The following is a 14136-nucleotide window of genomic DNA, read 5'->3' as shown; positions in this document are numbered from 1 at the left end:
TTAAATTTAATGTATGTACATTAAAGTTTAATGTTTACCTGCTCTACTGAATGACAAAATACCTGGAACTAGAGGCTCTTTACCATGCTTTTGTAAAGTACTTCTCCAGTCTTTGAAGCAGTTATCTGTTTTTGCAATGAATGTGTGCCTCTTCCCTACTTCTACAATTGTGAAGTGGCATAAAACAGATTATGATTGATGTGATTCTAAACTGATCAAATAACATCTAATTAGCAATAAATTAACTCCTGTTGGGCTCTCTTCAGGTAACATTAAAAATCTTTGAGGAAAGAAAAAAATGGTTTAGCTAATACTGAACTTTGTCTTTTATCTGTTCTCTTTGCTTGTCAAATAGCAAAGCAATACATCGGGAATTTGAAAACTGTATCAGGAAAAGACAAATACATGTTGTGCAGGCTTACACCAACATCTCATCAGGATTCGTATCAGCATCATGACCCCTTGACTGAGCTGTTGAGATAGAAGCCATTGGAAGTGCTTCCTGTCACTTGCAGGCACTCAGGTTAACAGAGCTAATCAAATATAAAGATCAAAGGACAAACTATACTTCTAATCAAGAGTCGCTACAGCAGAGGCACTTCTTCTATCCACTACATTTTGACAGGGATTGTCACACAGGAGTAAAGATTGACATTAATAGACATTTGAATAAATTATTTTGAAAGGTTATTCACCACACACATTCACAGGAGAATGACAAAAACAAGCCAAGTCAATACCTTTAAATTGATAAAGGGGAAATGATTTGGCTTGAAAACAAAGCACCAAAGGGAATCAAGCAAACCACTAAAATTCTTGAGCCTCTGGGGGACATTTGCAGTCCCAGAGCTGTCACTTATGCCAGGCTCCACAACACAAATCTTTCTATGTGCCCCATGGAGGGACAGTCTTCTCTGCGTAAACCTCTAAATGCCATACTCAGTAAGAAAACCTGCTTTTGATGAGGCTGATACTAAGATGAGCTCTCTTACCTATCTGGATATACCTGCTTTTCCACAGCACAAGATTACCAGAGATTTTCATGGAAAATGTATAATTATTAAGTGGGGAGGCATCAGAGCTTTCAACTTGCACTCCAGAGAGCTTGGACCCAGGAGAATACAGGAGATCACTGGCATTAGAGCTCTCTTCTTCTGGATTCCAGCTTCTACAGAAAACCAGCCAAGACACCCAGCTACATGGACTGAACAACTTCTCAGTTCTTGAATCTTTCATTTCTTCAACCTGCTGTTGTATTAGCTGAATCACAACCTGTAAGCCATTCTAATAAATTTAAAAAATTTTAAAACAGATTCTTGGTTTTCACAAAAAGACTTGGGGCAACAAGGAATCATGGTGGCAGGGTGATAAAACAGATGAGCAATGTCCTATTCTGTCCAATGCATTACAGCCTGAATGCAAGGAAGAAAACCAGTGTACTTTAGAGGTATGGCAAGGATATTCCAGAGGCGAGGAACAGGTCCCATGCTTACAATAAAGAATAATGTTTTTTTTAATAGATAACAGACACCATCAGTAGTCACAGGCTCACTAAATGTGGTGGCTATTCATGGTGGTCAGCTTGATTACATCTGGAATAAACTACAATCCAGAAATAGGGAACACACCTGTGAAAATGTGTTGCTTGGTCTACTTCTATTCCAGACCTTTGAAGTAAGAAGACACACCTTTAACCTGGGTCAATCCTTCTGCTGGAAGCCTGTGTAAGGTCATAGAAGAAGGAAGGAAGCATTTGCTTTTTGCCTGCTTGCTCTTGCCTTGCTAGCATTCACTGGCATTAGAGCCTACTCCTGGATCCCAGAGTCTACAGAAGACCAGCTAAGACATCCAGCATTATGGATTGAGAAACGTCTGGATTCTTGAACCTTTCATTCATAGCCAGCCAGTATTGGATGACCTATATGTCATTCTAATAATAAATCTCTTTCTATCTACAAAAATGAAAATAGAAAACAGAGTATGTTTTCCTAATACTATTTACTAAAATAATGTTTTCTTTTTTACAAGTTCCCTTGAAAATGCTCATGCTAAAGCAAATGAAACACTGTAGACTTGCTGTTATGGCAGGTCCATCCCTAAACTGAAGTATCTCCTGCTAATTCAATTTTCTGTTCTTTGATTAATCTGTTAACAGTGTGTTGTTTTGTTTCCTTTCTCCTTTTCTGCTGAGTAGCAGTGGGTATAAAAGAATCATGAAAACAATACATAATATTGGGTTCCAACCCGAAATTAAGATAAAGATATTGTGTCCTTGCTGTCTTCCCTTTCTCTACTCCCAAATACCTCTCCTCCTTTCCAGATCCAGTCTCTTTTTGTATCTCATTAGAAAAGAGCAGGTTTCAAAGAAATAAAAACAAAATATAACAAATTAACATATAAAGTAAAATCCAACATATCAAATTTGGAGAAGGCAAACCAACAGAAGGAAAAGAGCCCAAGAAAAGAAAAGAAATCAGAGACCCTCTCATTCACACACTCAAGAGTTCCATAAAAACAATGAACTGATTGCCATAATATATATACAGAGGACCTGGTGCAGATTTATGTTACTTCTATGCTTGCAGCTCAATCTCTGTGAATTCATATAAATGTTGTTCATTTGAATCATAGAGATTTAGTCTACTGGTACCCTCCATCCCACTGTGGCTCTTACACTCTATTTTCCTCCTCTTGTGTGGGGTTCTCTAAGCTCTGAGTGGGAGGATTTAATGGAAACAACGCCTTTCACTCCTGCATAATGTCTGGCCATGGGTTTCTGTATTCATTTCCATCTGCTTCAGGATGAAGTTTCTGGGGTGATGGCTGAGGAAGTCATGGATCCATGAGTATAGCAGAATATTGTTAGGAGTCATTTTACTGCTATCCTTTAAAGACCAGTAGTATTTGGTTTTATCTCAGATATCTGGGATATCCAATCTTTGAGATTTTGTCACCAAAACAGTTTTGGGTATGGGTTCTATCTCATGAAGTGGGTCTTAAATCAAATTTGGTATTGGTTGCTTATTCACAAGCTTTGTGCCAACATTGTCCTGGCATATTTTGCAGGCGGGACACATTGTAGCTCAAAGGGCTTGTGGTGGATTGGTGTTTCTGTATCTTTTTTGTAGCCTTCAGAGTGCCTTTCCATACCAAAGAGATTAGAATATGTAATATTAGCTGCTAAGTAAATAAAAAGTAAGCTACAATCTGTAGACCCAGAGAGGTTAGGTATAGAGGAAGGGATCAGTGTAGGTCAGGCATATGACTTTCCAATGGAAGGAGAAATAAAATAGAGTCAATGGGTGGACTGGGGGCAGGAACGATGAAACAGGAGGATCATGTCAGGATGGGAAGAGAAATGGAGTTAAGCGAGGACATGTGGGGAGAGACAGCTAGGATTGAGGGCACTTGGGCCGTGCTATCAAAACCTAGTGTCTTCGAATCTTCTTAAAATATATGAAAGCAATTTCAATGAAGTTTCTAGGTAATGGTGGAAAACAAAGTCTCATTTATGTCTTGTCTCCAATGAAACTTCCAGTTCCCAAACTGGATTATATCCAAGTTAGTTATTGGTCAAAGGAATCTCTTGGGAAACCCCAAATATTCCAGGCATTGACAACAGGTTGTTCCCCACAAACTGATAGCAAGATCCCATTGCAAAAGACTACACCCACACATTTCATTGAGGATATAAAGTTTAAGAAAGGTTTCCATATTCTAGTGTGTTAGTTGTAATCTTATGACATGAAGTTCTCCTTAAAATGCTGTGAATAGAAGCACAGAATACTTGTCTGTTTGTCTCATTCCAGTTTTACTGTGGTTACTATTTATATCTACAGAAAGAGTGCAGACATTCCATAGGTGCTAGTCAGGACTCATATTATTTTATATATTCTAAAAGTTATATACTACAAAATACAATTGTGTGTGTGTGTGTGTGTGTGTGTGTGTGTGTGTGTGTGTGTGTCTTTAAATTAATTTATGCCACTAGGGCTAGCAATACTCTTCATAAGAACCATAGACTAACACAAATCTTAGTACCATGGCACAAGAAAGTCCTTTCATATCGTCGGTCAGGCTAGTATAGATGACTCTACAAACAATTTATAATATCGATATAGCCCTTGATTGCCTTACAGGGGCTGACTTTATGCCATTATTAATGAAAACACCATAGACTTAAAGAGAAAATATTCAAGGTACATCTATTCTGAAAGCCTCTTTTCTGCAGTCTAACTTCCATGATACCAGACAATAATTTGCAAGCTACTAAGAGACGGAAGGAACTAACTGTCCAACCTACCTGCAACAGATGTGAATTACAACAATGTACACTATGGCAAACTATTTCCTAAATAGGAAAGAAGTGCTACTCACATGGTGGGAAGAACTACAGACAGCTGATTGTTAGTGAAAAAAAAATGAGAATTAATCTCTCCCAGAAATGAGCCTGGTAAATGCTTATCCAATACAAAATGGTCATCCCTGAAATTAAAAAACAACAAAATGCGTTTGTCAGGGTTGTACTTACACATTTGTGCATACTTGTTTATATATGTTTGAGTATAACAATACCAATCAACATAAATGAGACTATCTATTTGATCATGGAAGGTGCTGGAGGGAGAGGACTTGGGAAGGAGTAGAGGAAGGAATGGGAATGTATTCAAAAGGCCTAAGTTTCAGACAACCTGAGGATTCATGCCTAAATTTCAATACTGGGAAATCTGAAACAAGAAGATGGTCAAGAGTTTGAGGTGAGCTGAGACTACAGAGTGAGTTATAGGACAACTTTGGATACATATAAAATAAGACGCATCTCAAAACAAAACAAAGCAATTTAAAATATGTATCATAAAAACAAAAATATTTTATTTGCAAAAACATTCTTTCATAAAATAAATACAATCATTTTAAAATTTATTTATTATTATACAATCATTTTTAATATTTTCCAAACTTCTATGGCAAAAACTCCAATAAGCAACTAAATATCCAACGATAAAAGCACAAAATATGCAATAGTTTTATTAAACTGCATGAACTTAATGAAATCCATGAGTACCAAGCCCAATTAACTGGAAAGAGACACAGGAGGGGACATTTTAAAAATGCTTTAAGGACAAAGGGTAGGAAGGGCAATAGAACACATGAGATATGAACATGGCTGGGAAGGAGTAGACGATAGCAAAGAGGAAGCATATAAGGAAGGTCAACTCAAACTAAGTATGTTTGAGAATAGCTTGGTTAAATAACTTATCTTCATATTTTTAAGATTATCTTAATAGATATTATGGATAGCAATTACTGTGGCTCTGACTTTTTTCATAACTACAGATCAAAGCAAATCATTTTGTTCCTAGATTCTTCCATGTAGGAACATATATGTAAAATTATGTGTAAAAATTTCACTCTTCCCTTTTCCTTCTTAGCTATGGTCTGTAGAAAAGTTTTGGTCATATTATAAATCATATGTAATTCATGTAAATAACATACTTGTATAAAAATATTACTTTTTACCTTTAATGTAGTAGGCAAGAAATACACTTCAGTTTGGTTGGGAATTCAAACCTTGTTAGTTGGGCTTTTTTTGCCAGAGAACAAGTAAACCTTCCTCAGAAGTCAATGTTTGAGTCAATTATGTGGACAGAACCAACTCTCTAGCCAGAGAAGTTACATCTGGGAAATAATTAGTACTCTGCCTTTAGCATTCAGCTACATCGATAGAAATAGGGATAATAAAAAATGTGTTTCTCGTACCTAAAACTTTTATTGCCTCATAAATAACATCAGTCCGTTGAACAGAAGAGCAATGGAGAACATCTTCTGTTTGATGTTACCATTGCATAATTCATAGAAATGAAGTGTGTTTTTGTCTTAAGCCACACTAGTTCTGTTAGCAAGACCACATGAAAATAAAATATGGTTGATGCATGTGTCAGAAGCTAAAGAGCTCAACAACCTTAAAGTTCTCTAAATCATGTGTTTTTTTCTTTTCATTTTATTTTTGGATAAAATATGAAATTTATCTGTATTTCACCTTGTAAAAGCCAGAACATGGACACACTTTTCAGAAAGTTATTACATTAGAAACAGTGAATGTGACGCAGGACAAGAGGTTCCTGTTGTACTGTGGCACTGCTGGCTCTTTCTCTGTTCCCCAGGTCAAGACCTTGACAAACCTCTCCCTACTCACCCATTCCCTCCACCTGAGCAAACCTTTCCAGAGGGTACAGTGAAGATTAATGTCTGGGCCCTTCCAAACAGTAACACTGGGAAAACAATCCTGCCCAGCTCTGCTGGTTCTGAGGCATGTGAGCTAGCTTTCCCCCCACTACAGGCAGAGGCACCACTGGGGAGGTACTGCATCGGAAGCACACTTATTGCATTGCAGTCCCAGCTGGACCAGGGCTGCATGACCAGAGAGAGTTCTGCACAAACCCTAGGTTTATCAGAGTCGGTCCTGCAGACTAGGCTGGTGGTACTTTGTAAAATGTGCTGGACTTCCAGCTTTTAAAGGCACTACTCAAGAAATCCTCCAGCAGCCTGCCTCTCAACTGCAGTAGGGACCCAACTTTCTTAACTGCCCAAGAAGGAGGTTGGAAGAGACAAGTTGGGGTATGATCTGACCCTCACTTTGCCACAGCCTCTCCGCTGAAAGGCAGGGTGTAGAACACTTGTACAAAGAGGCCCTATGACAGCCAGGAACACTGCTTAAGTTTGTCAGGTTATCAAACAGTATGTACAACAGTCAAAACCCTTCCTCCTCCATCAACAGAGGGCTCGTTCACACTTCAGACAAAGGATGTCAGCAGATAGCCCCCCCCAAAAAAAGAACAAATGACCCAGCCACCTTGGAACAGTTATCAGCATGAAAGAAAACCAAAAGCCAGAGACATCCATCTTTCCTCACTTGTAGATGAATGCAACTCAGTTATGCTACCCATTTCCATTACAATATTATGGTGATACTTTATCTACAAGACACTATGAGGCATTTAAGACAGAGGCCAGTCAGTTGTAGAAGTGTAATGGAGGCATAGGAAAGCAGCATTAACTAAACCCTCCACCATCAGGTTGAGCAACCCCAGTGTCACCTAGGAGAAGAGGGTGGCAACCCTGGCCCACTGTAATGCACAACCCAGGCCCCTTGGGGCCAAGGAAAGGAGTCCCTGTTATTGTTCTGTGCATGGCCCAGGGAAGGTCCTGGCTGGCTGGAAGGATGATGAACCAGATGTACCAGATGAACACTGGACAATAGGATGCATGTGAAACAAGAACACATGGTAGAAGAAGCTGCACTCTTCTTAAAGGAGGCAGATGCTGAGATGCAGCAAAAGCAAACATGGGACAAACAAGGTTACCAGATGGGAAGACAACGCTGTAAGAGCTCAAAGGAAATAGGTCTCTGCCCTAGGATCCTATCACCCTGGTAAGAGTGAGCTTGTCTGGTGCCATGCCTCATTTCTAGATCTGCACTACAAGTGAGGTGCATGAGTCAACTGTTCACACCTAATGCTAAGCTCTAGAATGAGGTGGGCAGTGAGGACACTGTACATTGGTCAATGATGGAATGCTGAAACACCTGGTTCATCATGATGTTATCAATACCATAATCCACAAAAGTGTCATAGGAAAAGCCGTGGTGGCTCTGGATATGCTCCATGAAGCTGCAGTAGCTGGGGTAGGTCACCCCAGGGCATCAAGACATATATGGGACAAATCACAGACTTAATATCTGTGCTATGAGTCAGTTTGAAGTGCTGGAAAGTTGTTCTCAGGACAATAAGGGCAAAGATATTTGTACCAGTTTGGGAAATTTCTGAGATGATGGACACATCCTTGGTGTTGGACTTCACACTTCCATGATGTAATTCTGGTGCTTGGAACATGAGGCTGCATGGGCCCAGATCTTAGATAGGATGTAATTTTTAATGCAGCCATAGCAAGAAGTCTCGTTGCTCTTTTTTTTAATGTTTTCTTAATTAAACATTTTTTACTGTTTATATATGCATTTATATTATTACACACATATATAATAAACTATCTATAGCAAGAATAACCTTGACACAATCAGGAATTATATAAATATTACAGTCTTAGGGTTTTGGCTATATGTAATTCATAGCCTTGAAGAAAACATTTTTCTTATCTTGGTGCATATAAAATTCTGAATGCAAATTAATATGTACCATAGCTCATCATTATCAACTTAAAACATCTTAACCCCTAGTGAACTAAGCTGAATTGTAAAACTAAACTGTTTGATCTTCAACCCCATCTGTGACTTGGTAAGGAATAAAATTGATTACCTGAGTATGCCAAGAGTGCAGGTTAGTAGCTTTCCAAACAAGATGACAGAAATAGTTTGCTACCTGAAGAGTCACCCAAAACCTCCTATAACATTGGAGCGTCATCTTCAGCCTTCTGGCCCAATATATCTGACAGGCATATTTGTGAGCCAGGAACTATTGAGGACTTATTTGCCTAGTTTTGGCAGAGTTTGGCCGTTGACTCTGCCTGCATCTAAGCTGCCTTTTTAGGCAGAATTCTGTCTGTGGTACAAATGAGGACCTTTTGCCCAGTGGCTTGTTTGCCACATTTGAAGCCATCTCCATAAGGAGGTCCTTGGGTGGTCATCATCCTCTTTGAGGTAGGCTGGGTGTTACAAGGAGTTAACCTGTTTCTGTCAGTGAATATATAAAATAATAAAAGTATCTTTAAATGCCTTATTCTGTATGTCTCTGAGGTTTTTGAAGACCTTGTGTAACTATTTTACCTTATCTTTCTATACAATAATATCTATCTGATGAACCTATGACATATATTCTTGTTTAGGGTAAATAAGTTTATACAAGTTAATTGTTAGTTGACCTAGTCTCTGTGCTCTTGATCAGCTGCTCAAGCTCTACAGCATGGACACCAGGTGCCAGAGGGCTGGAACACACCCCAAGATAGATTTCTTGGGCTTCCGATGTTCCTGAAGGCATGCAGAGCAAAACATGTGTCCACAGGGCGCATGCACTGGCTTCTTGACCATTTCCCCACAGATGGGACACATAACGCAGCCAAAGGGTCAGTCTCCAAGCAGGCCTCCCCAGCTACGAGGCTCCCTCAGGAAATTCCTGCTGTGCTACCACCATCATTCTACTAAATCATGTGTTATACATACTTCCATATCTTTTTATGGTAGAAATGAGCTAAAAGGCACCATGAATTTGCCAGTTCTTAAAATATCTTCAAACTCATGTCACTGCATCTTGATAACTCAGTGAGTTTTGTTTTGTTTTATTTCACCACTCATTAAGTATCCTTCCAAATACTTAGTATTCAGTCAGATCACTGAAATTCTATTTTTCATATTTGTTTTCTGAAAACACTTATGTTTTTACTATATGCAGCAAGTTTTGCTGAATTAAAATATATTTTTTCCTTTCTATATTTTCACTGAGCCCCATTTTTACCGGAAATATCATATTTGTTCCCTAATCAATTTAAAGACTCATTCGATTAGGGAAATTAATCTCTATATGAAATTCTGCCAGATTTTAGAAAGTGAATGAGGTACAGCTGGCAGAATACAAATGGGAAAATTTAACGTTTTATCAAATTCCTCCATGTAGTAGTCCCTGTGTCTCAAGACCCTAGATAAATTACAACAAATTTTACAGGTGTTTTGTAGTTGTTTTTGAACACTAAATTCAATTTCACCTTAATATAAGATATGTTAGAGTTTGTAACAACACCGTATTTTGGAACATCCTACACCTTCCTTATTTTGTTATTTGGAAACACCACTGAGTCTTTGGAGAGGAATAGTTACATTCTTCGCTGCACAGCACACCTCTGTATTTGACAGATTTCTGTGGAGTGATCTTGGCTTCTCAGAAATGACTCTGCTGAGGATTACATTGTAGAACTACATAGTTCTTTGACATAAGACAGATAGCACTTAACTGGCAACATCCTCCCCCCCCCCCCAGTCTCTGATTTTTATGTTCAGTAAAACTGGGTTCCTTACTTTATCAGGTTATTAGAAAGGCATTCTCATTCTTTTCATCTTAACTATGAAGAATGTATACATAGGCCCATGGGAAATGGACACCTTTATGTGACATCTCAAAAGTACCATGCCCCTATCCTTTATGCTGCAACTCTGAGCCAGATTATGGTACTTTGCTTTCTCTGGGTAGAAATTAAAGTGAATGAAGTGTTGCATTTTACTAAAGAAGATTATTTTTAAAAATATGTATGAGCCAGTTGAGTCTGATATGACCTTTAAAACAGAAAGAAATCTTCCCAGAGGAAGAAGAAATTTGATCTATGAGAAGGAGCTTCAGCTTGTGTTTCAGCCTTCCAACCTATAATTCTTGATCTAGTATAGATTTGATGCTTTCTTTGAAAGCACCTACAAATACATCCATCATGCAACATGACTTTGAATTTATTGCTATTTCTGACAATAAATTGTCAGAAGTCATCTCCAATATGACAGGTAAACTGAGGTAGGGCCTGGAGTTGATGATTGATCATTTAGCATACTTTTCTGTGAGGGGGAAAACCCTTGATTTTCTGGCACTGGTGAAAGACTTCCTGGGCCAGTGAAAAATCTCACTGGGACAGGCAAACGACTTTCTGGGGCTAGTGAAAAAGGAGGAAAATCACAAGCACACACACACATATGCATACACACACACACACACACACACACACACACACACACACATATGCAGTGTGCATGTGTATGTGTGTGTGTGTGTGTGTGTGTGTGTGTGTGTGTGTATTTGGCCTGTGAAGATGTATTTTTATTTTTCTCCTATGTATCCCAGCAAAATCTTTCAGCAATATAAAAATTACAACGTTGTTACATTCTATTTTTCTACAGGTGAATGATTACTAGGTGACATGATCAAATGTTTTACATATTACAGGTGGAAAAACAAAGTATTCCCCAGAATCTACATACACTCATGTCTAAGCAACTTGTTATAGATTAACGAAGTATAAGTAAGAATTTTTTTCTTATTCGGTTTCTCATACTGGCATAATTTAATTTGCAGTTACAAAGAAATGATCAGTTATCTTATTATTTATCTTAAAAAGTAATCTCATAAAAATATTAAAGAATTGAGAGGTGAAGGGTGGGCTGTTCTCTTGAGGCAAAGCCAGCACAGGTAAGCTGCATTCTGTCCCCTAAGCCCCGTTGCCCACATTCCCAAGGAGGCCTCCCGAACTCTAGAAACACCTAGCTTAGACACTTCCCCATGAATTCCCTGCCTACCTGATCCTCCTGGAGCACAGACAGAAGAGACAAACTTTGCTCTATCCTCCAAACTTCATTTTCAGGCCCACATCCTTGCCTCCATTCCTGAGGAAGCCTGCAGGACCCTAGAAACATTTAAGTCCACCTGAGGCACAGCCAGCAGAGGTAAGCAGCAGGTTGTGTAGGTAAAGGTTTTGTGATGTGATGTGGGTATGTTTTTCTTTGGATGCCAAGTGTGTAAGGTGAAGCTGCCTTTAGTTTGCCATAGCTGATAAATAGCCTCTTGAGAGGGCTTGTTATCTTTGTCAGCTAGAAATTGCCTCCTGCAGGGTGCATGGTTTTTGCCAGCTAAAAAACATCCTGGCTCAGACTCTGAGAGGATATAAATAGGAGAGAGGGAGGGAGCCAGAGAGGGACACACACACACACACACACACACACACATACACACACACACACACACACAGAGAGAGAGAGAGAGAGAGAGAGAGAGAGAGAGAGAGAGAGAGACAGAGACAGAGACAGAGACAGAGACAGAGACACAGAGAGACAGAGACAGAGACACACAGAGAGAGACAGAGAGGAAGAGGCAGAGACAGAGATACAGAAACACAGAGACACAGAGAGACAGAGAGAGACAGGGAGTGTGCAAGCCTTTTTAGACACCCTTGGAGAGACTGCTCAGGAGAACATTTCAGACACTTTGACGAGGCTGCTGCTGATTTGTTCTACTATTGCTGTTGATGGTTCATATTTGATGCAGATGTTTCTGGTTGATCTTGTCTGTGGGAATCCTGATGATGGAGAGTAGATTCACCACAAGGAACTGAGTCTAAAGAGTTCTAAGCCCCTGACCCTACTAACCTTCTTTCTCTCCTACCCAGAGCCAGTGGGTTGGAAGGGAGATAGAGTCAATAAGGAACCCAAAATAAAGTAAGTTTTGAAAAATCAAAGCTTATAAGGCTGTCCCCTGAACTCTACTTTCAGGCTAAAGGCTCTCGCTGACTCCCAGCAGAGCCTTGACATCATCAAAAACAACCAGCCAAAACCAAGGACAATCAGATGGCTAAAGGCCAGGAGAAGAACACAATCAACAAGAGCCAGGGTAATATGCCACCACCAGAGCCCAGCTGTGCTACTTCAGCAAGTAGTAGATAATACTAACACAGATGAAGGACAAGAAGATTGCCTTATAAGGATGACAGAGACCTTTAAAGAGGAAATGAATAAAACCTTTAAGTAAATACAGGAAAATATAATCAAAGAGGTGAAGGAAAGGAATAAAACTGTTCAGACCTGAAAATGAGAAGAAGAAGAAGAAGAAGAAGAAGAAGAAGAAGAAGAAGAAGAAGAAGAAGGAGGAGGAGGAGGAGGAGGAGGAGGAGGAGGAGGAGGAAGAGGAGAAGAAGAAAGAAAAGGAGAAGAAAATCCACACAAACTGAGGTAATTCTGGATCTGTAAAACCTAGGGAAGATATCACGAACTAAAGATGACAGCATCACCAACAGAATACAAGATGTGGAAGACAGAAACTCAGGTATAGAAGATATGATTGTAGAAATCAATACATAACTAAAAAATTAAATATGAAGAGTTTCTGACACAAAAGATCTATCTAGGATACTATGAGAAGACCAAAGCTAAGAATAATAGAAATAGGAAAGAAGACTCTGAGTTCTAAGGCTCTAAAAATATTTTCAACAAGATCATAGAAGAAAACTTCCCCAACCTAAAGAAAGAAATGCCTATAAACATTTTTTAAAAAGCCTACAGAACACCAAATATATTGGACCAGAAAAAAAATCTTCCCACCTTATAGTAATCAATATAGTAATCAAAAACGCTAAATGTAAACAGAACAAAGAATATTAAAAGTTGCAAAAGAAATACACACACACAGAGAGAGAAAGAGAGAGAGAGAGAGAGAGAGAGAGAGAGAGAGAGAGAGAGAGAGAGAGAGAGAGAGAGAGAGAGTTAATCCTGGATATGGAAAACCTAAGGAAGATATCAGGAACTAAAGATGACTAATCATGGTGCAGAAGTAGTGAAAGAGTTTTAGGATGGATTATCTGAATTCAGAGTTATATAGGTTGATTAGATTTTATGAGGTGAATGAATTCATTTTTGTTTTTAAGGAAACTGACTTGTAGCTCATCACATAGTATAATAGGTAAACTGCTGTTCTAAGACACATTTGACTAGAATTTTATAACAGAAAATGTCCAAGATGTCTATACATGTTATACCTCAATGAATTTACATCAAACAAAAAAACATATTTGTGGCTGATTGTATAGGCAAATTTGGGAAAACAAATAAATTGCCTCTAAAGAACAAATGAAAATTTTCTTCAATGATATTAAAGTTTCTATACTTTTTTTGTATGACCTGAAAGAGAATTTTAAACTTTTGAATCTATGTGATTTAAAACTTCTGATTTAAACACAGATTATTTTTTTCTTTAAACTGGTAAAAGGAAAATTATTCCTCTGAAAAATAAACCAAGATGCTTATTTGGAGTGTGAAATCTTACAAATCAAACTGCAATTTCCAACTATGTAGTAGTTTCTCGAATCTAATGTGGACAGTGAGTATATATCCTAAAGTTTATTATATGACAGCATCATATGGGAGAATCCTAATAGAGGGAATGCAAGCTTTTTACTTTTGTTATATTTAGTTAATTGTAACGAACCTTTCCACTAGGTAGGTTGGCTCCACCTGCCTAGACTTTCCTGTGGTTAAAAAAAAAAAAACTTTCAGAGGAGTGTTGAATTTCCCCCAAATTTCTCTGTTAAATTTTACTTCTGGACCTATAATTACATGTGGCTTCAGTGCCCTATGAAGAAGTCCATTATTTACAAAAATAACTG

The sequence above is a fragment of the Acomys minous genome (genome assembly GCF_964271855.1).
Source record: "Acomys minous genome assembly, chromosome: 8".
Classification (NCBI taxonomy): Eukaryota; Metazoa; Chordata; class Mammalia; order Rodentia; family Muridae; genus Acomys; species Acomys minous.
The sequence above is the reverse complement of the archived record's forward strand: the minus strand, read 5'-3'. Positions refer to the sequence as shown.